Source organism: Elephantulus edwardii, unplaced genomic scaffold (genome assembly GCF_000299155.1).
Source record: "Elephantulus edwardii isolate Elephantulus edwardi_28Jun2011 unplaced genomic scaffold, EleEdw1.0 scaffold00214, whole genome shotgun sequence".
Lineage (NCBI taxonomy): Eukaryota > Metazoa > Chordata > Mammalia > Macroscelidea > Macroscelididae > Elephantulus > Elephantulus edwardii.
Genome location: NW_006399964.1, coordinates 1,830,190 through 1,836,874, shown reverse-complemented (window position 1 = coordinate 1,836,874; position 6,685 = coordinate 1,830,190). Strand labels below are relative to the sequence as shown.

Sequence of the window (6,685 nt, the reverse complement as noted above, 5' to 3'; positions counted from 1 at the left end):
CAAGGAGGGACCAGTCTTTGGAGAGGGACATCATGATTGGGAGAGTGGAGGGACGGCGCAGGAGAGGAAGACCCTCAAGGATCAATTCAGTGATTGGGGTCATGAGAGTAGGTGTGTCAGAGACGGTGAGGTTGGCACAGGATACAGCAGGGGTTGGGGCTCTTGTACATAGGGTCACTATGAGTCGCAAGAGACTTTCTGGCACATAACAAGAAGTAGATTCCATTAGAATTTTCACTGTGCAGGCTGAAATGATTTGTCCTTCATGACATTGTTCCCTGAGTCAGGGTTATGGTAAAATCATGATTCCTCTACATAATCTAGAAGAAATAAGTGACAATAAACCACACTTCTTTAAGATACTTTGAGATAGCTGGTAAACTTCCTCAACCCTTGTGTGTCTGCAGGTGTCTTCATGACCATTAGATAAAATTTTGATCTCCTTTGACATCCTTGTAACAACCATCTTTCTCCAAGAAAAAAAGTTAATTTCTCCAACGTGCCATTATCTCCCTATTGCAGAGGCAAAGTCTCAGACCAGTCTGATATTTTTTCTCACAGACAACTTGTTTCCCTCCCTCCTCCCTTGCCTAATCCAGCTGTTTTATTGAATGTTTACAGACTAATTTTTGTGGGTTTTTTAAACCATGTAATTAGAAAAATTTACTAGGGTTTGTTTAGATATGAATTTCTACTTCTAAGTTTTACTAAAATACTGCAATCCTTTTGATAGATTTTTAGATTTCATCCCATGATAAAAGATTCTGGAGTCCTGCAGTTGTTTACTGTTCTCAGGCCATTTGCTTTGATTTTTCATTGGAAACATTTATTATTTACTTGCTGTCATGTTTCCAAAGCTGCAAATATTTGCTGATCTTTCAGTTAGCAGCCTGTCACATTCTATCCTAGGTCATCAGGGTTCTTTTATTCAAGCATTGTTGTTGTTGTTAGGTGCCATCCATGTAAGACTCATAATGACCTTATGATCAACAGACCAAACCCTGTGCCATCCTCATCATCTCTGACACACTTGAGCCCATTGCTACTGCCACCATGTCAGTCCATCTGGTTGGATTCAAGCATTGTTGTCATCGTTGTTATAGGCGGTCAAGTTGACTCTGACACATAGTGATCATATGTACAGCACCTCTGAACTTTGCTATGTCTTGAGCTGACACTTACCCCTATTACATCAGTCACTGAGTCAGTCCATCTTATCCAGGGTCTTCCTCTTTTGTGCTGTCAGTCCACCCTTCCAAGCATGATGTCCCTCTCCAGGACTTGTTTCTCCTTGCAACATGCCCAAAGTGTGTGTGATATGAAGCTTCAAATTTGTTGCCTCCTTATGCTGAGGGTCAGAGGATAAAGGCAGCTGCTAGGATTAACAGAAAACCAAAACAAAACGAAGAAAGTTGTTGCCTCCAAGGAGCAGCGTGCTTTCAGCCTTTCCAGGATGGACCTGTTTGTTCTACTAGCAGTCCATTGTGTATCCAAGACTCTTCTCCAGCACCACAGCTCAAAGGCATCAATTCATCAGGAAAAAAACCCTGACCACCTAACTGGCCAGCAGACGTGTGACTTGCCTTCCTTCCCTCACTCCGTATTTTAACCAAAGAATAATTATTTTTCCATGGAGCTTCTAATTTATCTTGCCAACTCCACTTCTGTTGTGGTATGTCTTGGAAGGAAAACAAATTAAAAGTTAAAAAAAAATATTCCTTTTCTTTTTTTAAAAAAGAATTCTTCTGCATCAGTGCAGGTATTTTGCAAATTTTATTTACTGGACCAATAAATAAATACAAGCCAGTAACGTCAAAGTGACTGCTTTATGGGCTCATTAGAATCTCTGTTTCATGCTCAGTCTTGCTAACATAGTACGTGAGAAAAGTTGACACTGACTCTATACTATAGTTAAAAATGATCTCTCTACCTAATGAGGAAATTGAAAATTGGAAAGCTTTTATTCATACTCTTTTCTACCAGACACTGGATGCTCTCCTCCCCTGGGAGTAAAAGCCTCCAAAAGCCTGCTGGAGGATCAGCTAGTACTCATTTTCCAACTCAACAGCAATGAAGGGTTTCAAAATTCTTTATTCTTGTATGGCAAACACTTCACATATGATTTTGTGTCCAGTATCCAGTATGTCTGTTGACCTCTCTTTATGTTCCTTATGGTTCATTAAATCCTCAAACCTGATTCTGCAATATGGCATAAAATGTTATCTGCTGATGCCCGATAGCAGGATGTCTGGGAGAATTAGTGTAGATTCTTTACAAAGGCTTTGAATCTGCCAAGACTTTTGGCAAATCACTGTTACTGAAAAGTGAGTGATAAAAAGAATACAAATTATATTGCCCTGAATTTGGATTTTTTAGACTTATAAAATTGACTGAAATTATGCACAGCTTTTGAAATGATAAAATGTTAACATACTTGTTAAGATTATGGTCTTAAAGTATATCCCAGAATTTTCTGAACTTTATGAAAGCACTGAATATAAAGTACTCTCTTTGCCACAATATAATTAATTATGTACTATTAGTCAAAATGACAAATTTACTTGTCAGGGAAGACGCTGAGTTGCAAGTTCTGTGTTAAGCAGTGCACAGAATGCCTTTATGCACTACAGTGGCTGAAAAAATCTAGAAATAAAATTGATTATTGATCTTGCTTGTTTTATGTTCATAGCAGGAGAAAAAGAACATAATTGTTCTTTGAAGCATACACATTATATTCTGAGTTTACTTCCGTTTTGCATGGCTTTTTGTGCCACGACTACTTTACTTACAATGCTTTGTTTCTTGCCCCTGTATGGCATTTAATGTACCTAAATAACTGACTTGAGCTCTGGTGACTTAGTGGTAAGGAATCGTGCCACCAACTCAAAGGTACATGGTTTGAATCCACTAGCTGTTCCATGGGAGAACGAGTGGCAGTCTCATTCCATGCAATTTATTGCCTTTGAAAACCAATAGAGGGTCAGCTGTGGGTCAGTTCTGACTAAATGGTGCACACCAACAATAATAACAACAATTAACTAATTTATTCAGCAAGTTTGACACATGGAATTTATAGTGTCTTTATTTACAAGGTAATTAAAAACTCTTCTTGTAAGAACATTTTATGTAGATTAATGGTACAATATAGGTTAAGATGTAGGTCCCCCCTATTTTGATATCACTGTATTGTCATAGAATCAATTCTGATTCATAACCACTGCATAGGACAGAGTAGACTAACCTCTGGAGTGGCCTGTATTTTGATGCTTGTTATATATTATCAAGCCTTGTTTATTTTTGTCTTTCACTTTATCTATTTGTGGTTGTTTTTATGATTTTGAGTTAGGTTCCTCGTGTTTGTTCTGTTCTGTCGGGGGCTTTCTTTTGCAATCCCTTTCAGAGTTGTCTGCAGTGGTGGCCAGGCACCAACTAGTTCTTCCAAAGAGGTTCATGTGGTCCGTTAGCTCTTTGGACTAATTCTTTTCATTCTTGTTCACTCTTCTTTACTTGTCTTTGCTCCTGGCTGCTAACAAGGTTTTAAGACTCTTGGCCCTACTCATTGAGGTAGAATACAGAATATTTGTTTTGTGTACTATGTGATGCTAATTATCTTTGACCTCCTCCATCCCTACTCTGTGGCCCTAAACCCTCCGGCCCACTGACTTATTCTATCAAATTTAAAAGTTTACAATTCATATTAAACCCCATGACTATTAAGCACTGCCTCCCTTAAAGTACAAAACTGTCTTATCTGGGTCTGCCACTATGAGTCATACTCCACTAAACAGCATTAAACTACACCAGCGACCCTCTGGAGTAATCTTGCCCATGGAGAGAGAAATTCAGTTAGTGTAGAGTGGGTTCAGCTGACACTCCTGTAGAACAGCAGTGTGGCATTTTAGAAATGACTTCTGGCTTGGTGAAGTCTGGAAGGAGTTGCACTCCTGTCCCAAAGGCTGAATCTCTCGTGATTAGACTCCACCAGCATCATCTCAAGAGAAAGATGGGCAATCTCCTTTCATGTGATTGAAAGCCTTGGAAAGCTAATGGAGAGTTCTGACTTGATAACAATGCGTTTTTAAATATTTTATTGAGACTATTAAGATAGAAAGTAGTTCTAGTTAGATATATGCTTCCTGCAAATAAAGCCTTTTTAGGACAGTTTAAAAATTAAGAGCTAGTAAATTCTGAATTCAAGGCCTGAAGGTTCTCTATTAAAATGAAGGTTCCTGGTGCATTCCAGCCCCACCCACAGCTGACAGACTTAGAACTGCCTCCCTCATCTTCAGCTCCGCTTTGGGCCCTCAAGCCTATGGGCCTTGGGCCACAGCTGGCACTTTGCAGAACCTACGTCTACACTTGGCTACATTCCAGAAGCTAGCTGCCTGCCCCACGCTCATACTAACTGGCATCATCTTGCTCAGGTGATGTTACACTCAATTTCTGCTCTCACCCTACACAGGAGAGCTCCATTCTCAGATGACATCCAGCACCTTGCAGAACCTCCAACACCAACACTCAGGATCCAGCCAAGACACCACTATAAATGGGGATAATATCCTATTTTGCCAGCTGTTTGCATTAACTAGAAGGCCCAGCATTAACTGGAAGGCCCAGCATCCACAGGAATATGGTCCTGGAGCAGAAAAACAGAGATAAAGTCTTCCTATAAACCATTGAAACAGTGGTGAAGAGAGTCGGAGAACCTTGTGGCACCACTCCTCAAACCAAGGAGAGCGATAGACTACAGGAAAGAGGAATGCAATTAGAAAACAAGCCTTTCATCCCAGAGAACTTAAATGTGGGACCAGAGAGGAAGGAACAGACACACTTGCCCCCTCTCTACATCTAGGTCCAGGAAAGGACCAGAGAGGAAAGACCACAGGCAGGGTGAGTTGGCCTCTCTTTCACTATAAGAATTTTGAGCTCCCCAACTGATCTCCCCAACTAAAGTTCTGTGAGCCCAGGGACCTGAGAGAAATTCAAGCAGACTGAGCTCTCCTTCCCTCTTCCAGAGCTGTGAGCTCCCTAGCCAAGGTAGATAGACCAAGGTGTTAGGACACTAGGCAATTAAAAAAACTATTATATAAAACATTATATAAAAAACCATTAATGAGACAGGAATAGCCTGTACCACAGTTTACACAAAACCAAAACAAGATTTTACCCCCCAAAAGAGATCAAAACATAATCAGTTGATATCTGAAGTTGGAATGTCTGATGGAACTCGCTAGCACAGAATTCTAAAGAAGAATAATTGGATTATTTTCACTAGGCAAAAGAAAAACTACAAGAATTATAGGATCCTACAAGCAAATGACAAGAGGAAGTTAAGAAAAATTCAAGACAGTGCAGCTAAAACAAATGGGGTTTTAGAAACTCAAGAAAAACAATCAAGTGCAATCCAGACTATTAAGATGAATGCCCCAAAAGCTGTCAACATGTTGGAAGGACAGATGAGCAGAATTGAAGAAATGTAGCAGAGAATCAGCGAAATAGAAGAGAGATCATTCAGCACTGATCTGGTATAGTATAAAGCAAAATAAAAAAGGAAGAAACTCTAAGAATAATGTGGAACACCCTCAAGAGGAAAAAAAATGTGCATAATTGGAATCCCAGACCAAGAAGCATGGGGGGAAAGACACTGAGAAAGTTGTGGAAGGGTTACTATAAAAAAACTTTCCAGGCATAACAAAGAATGAGAGAATATACATACAAGAAGCTGAGGGAACTCCAGATAGAATAGACCTCAAAAGAAAAACCCTAGGGCACATCATAGTCTAATTTGTCAGAATGAATGACAAGGAGAGACTTCTTAATGCAGCTAGGGAAAAAATGAAGAGTAACTTATTCAAGCCATAGGTGGCAATACTTAAGAATACTTTGGGTAGAATGTTAAATGATCCAGGAAGTATCAAGAAAAGATGGGAGGAGTACAAGAGTACTGTATCAGAAGGAATTGGCTGACACAGAAGAATTTCATGAAATGACATATGAGCAAGAGCCTATGGTGATGAAGGAGGAAGTTCAGATTGCTCTGAAGGAATTAGCAAAAAACAAGGCTCCAGGAATTGATGGCATACCAATTGACATATTTCAACAGACAGACACTGCCCTGGATGTGCTTACTATGTTGTGCCAAGAAATCTGGAGAATAGCCAGCTAGCTAACCCACTGACTGGAAAAGATTGATATTTGTTCCCATTCAAAAGAAAGGTGACCCAACAGAGTGTGGAAATTATTGAACAATATCATTAATATCAAATGCAAGCAAGATTTTGCTGAAAATTATCCAAAAACGTTTGGAACAATATGTCAACAGAGAGCTGCCAGATGTACAGGCTGGATTTAGAAGAGGTCGTAGTACTAGGGATATTATAGCTAATGTTAGATGGATCTTGGCAGAAAGCAGAAAATACCAGAAGAATGTCTGTGCTTCATTGACTATGCAAAGGCTTTTGACTGTGTGGATCACAACAAGCTATGCCTGACTCTGAGAAGAATGGGAATCACAGAACATTTGATTGTGCTAATGTGAAACCTATACTTGGACCAAGAGGCAGTAGTCAGAACAGAGCAAGGAGACACTACATGGTTCAAAATCAAGAAAGGGATGTATTCTGTCTCCATACCTTTTCAATCTGTTTGCAGAACAGATCATCCGAGATGCTGGGCTGTATGATGA

At 39.7% G+C, this 6,685-nt stretch overlaps 1 protein-coding gene across 1 annotated transcript in view; it reads left to right on the top strand.

The window, feature by feature from the left end:
- SMYD3 (SET and MYND domain containing 3) overlaps positions 1-6,685 on the top strand; it is a 1,045,581-nt gene that overhangs the window by 399,880 nt on the left and 639,016 nt on the right. The gene's annotated exons all lie outside the window — the stretch shown is intronic.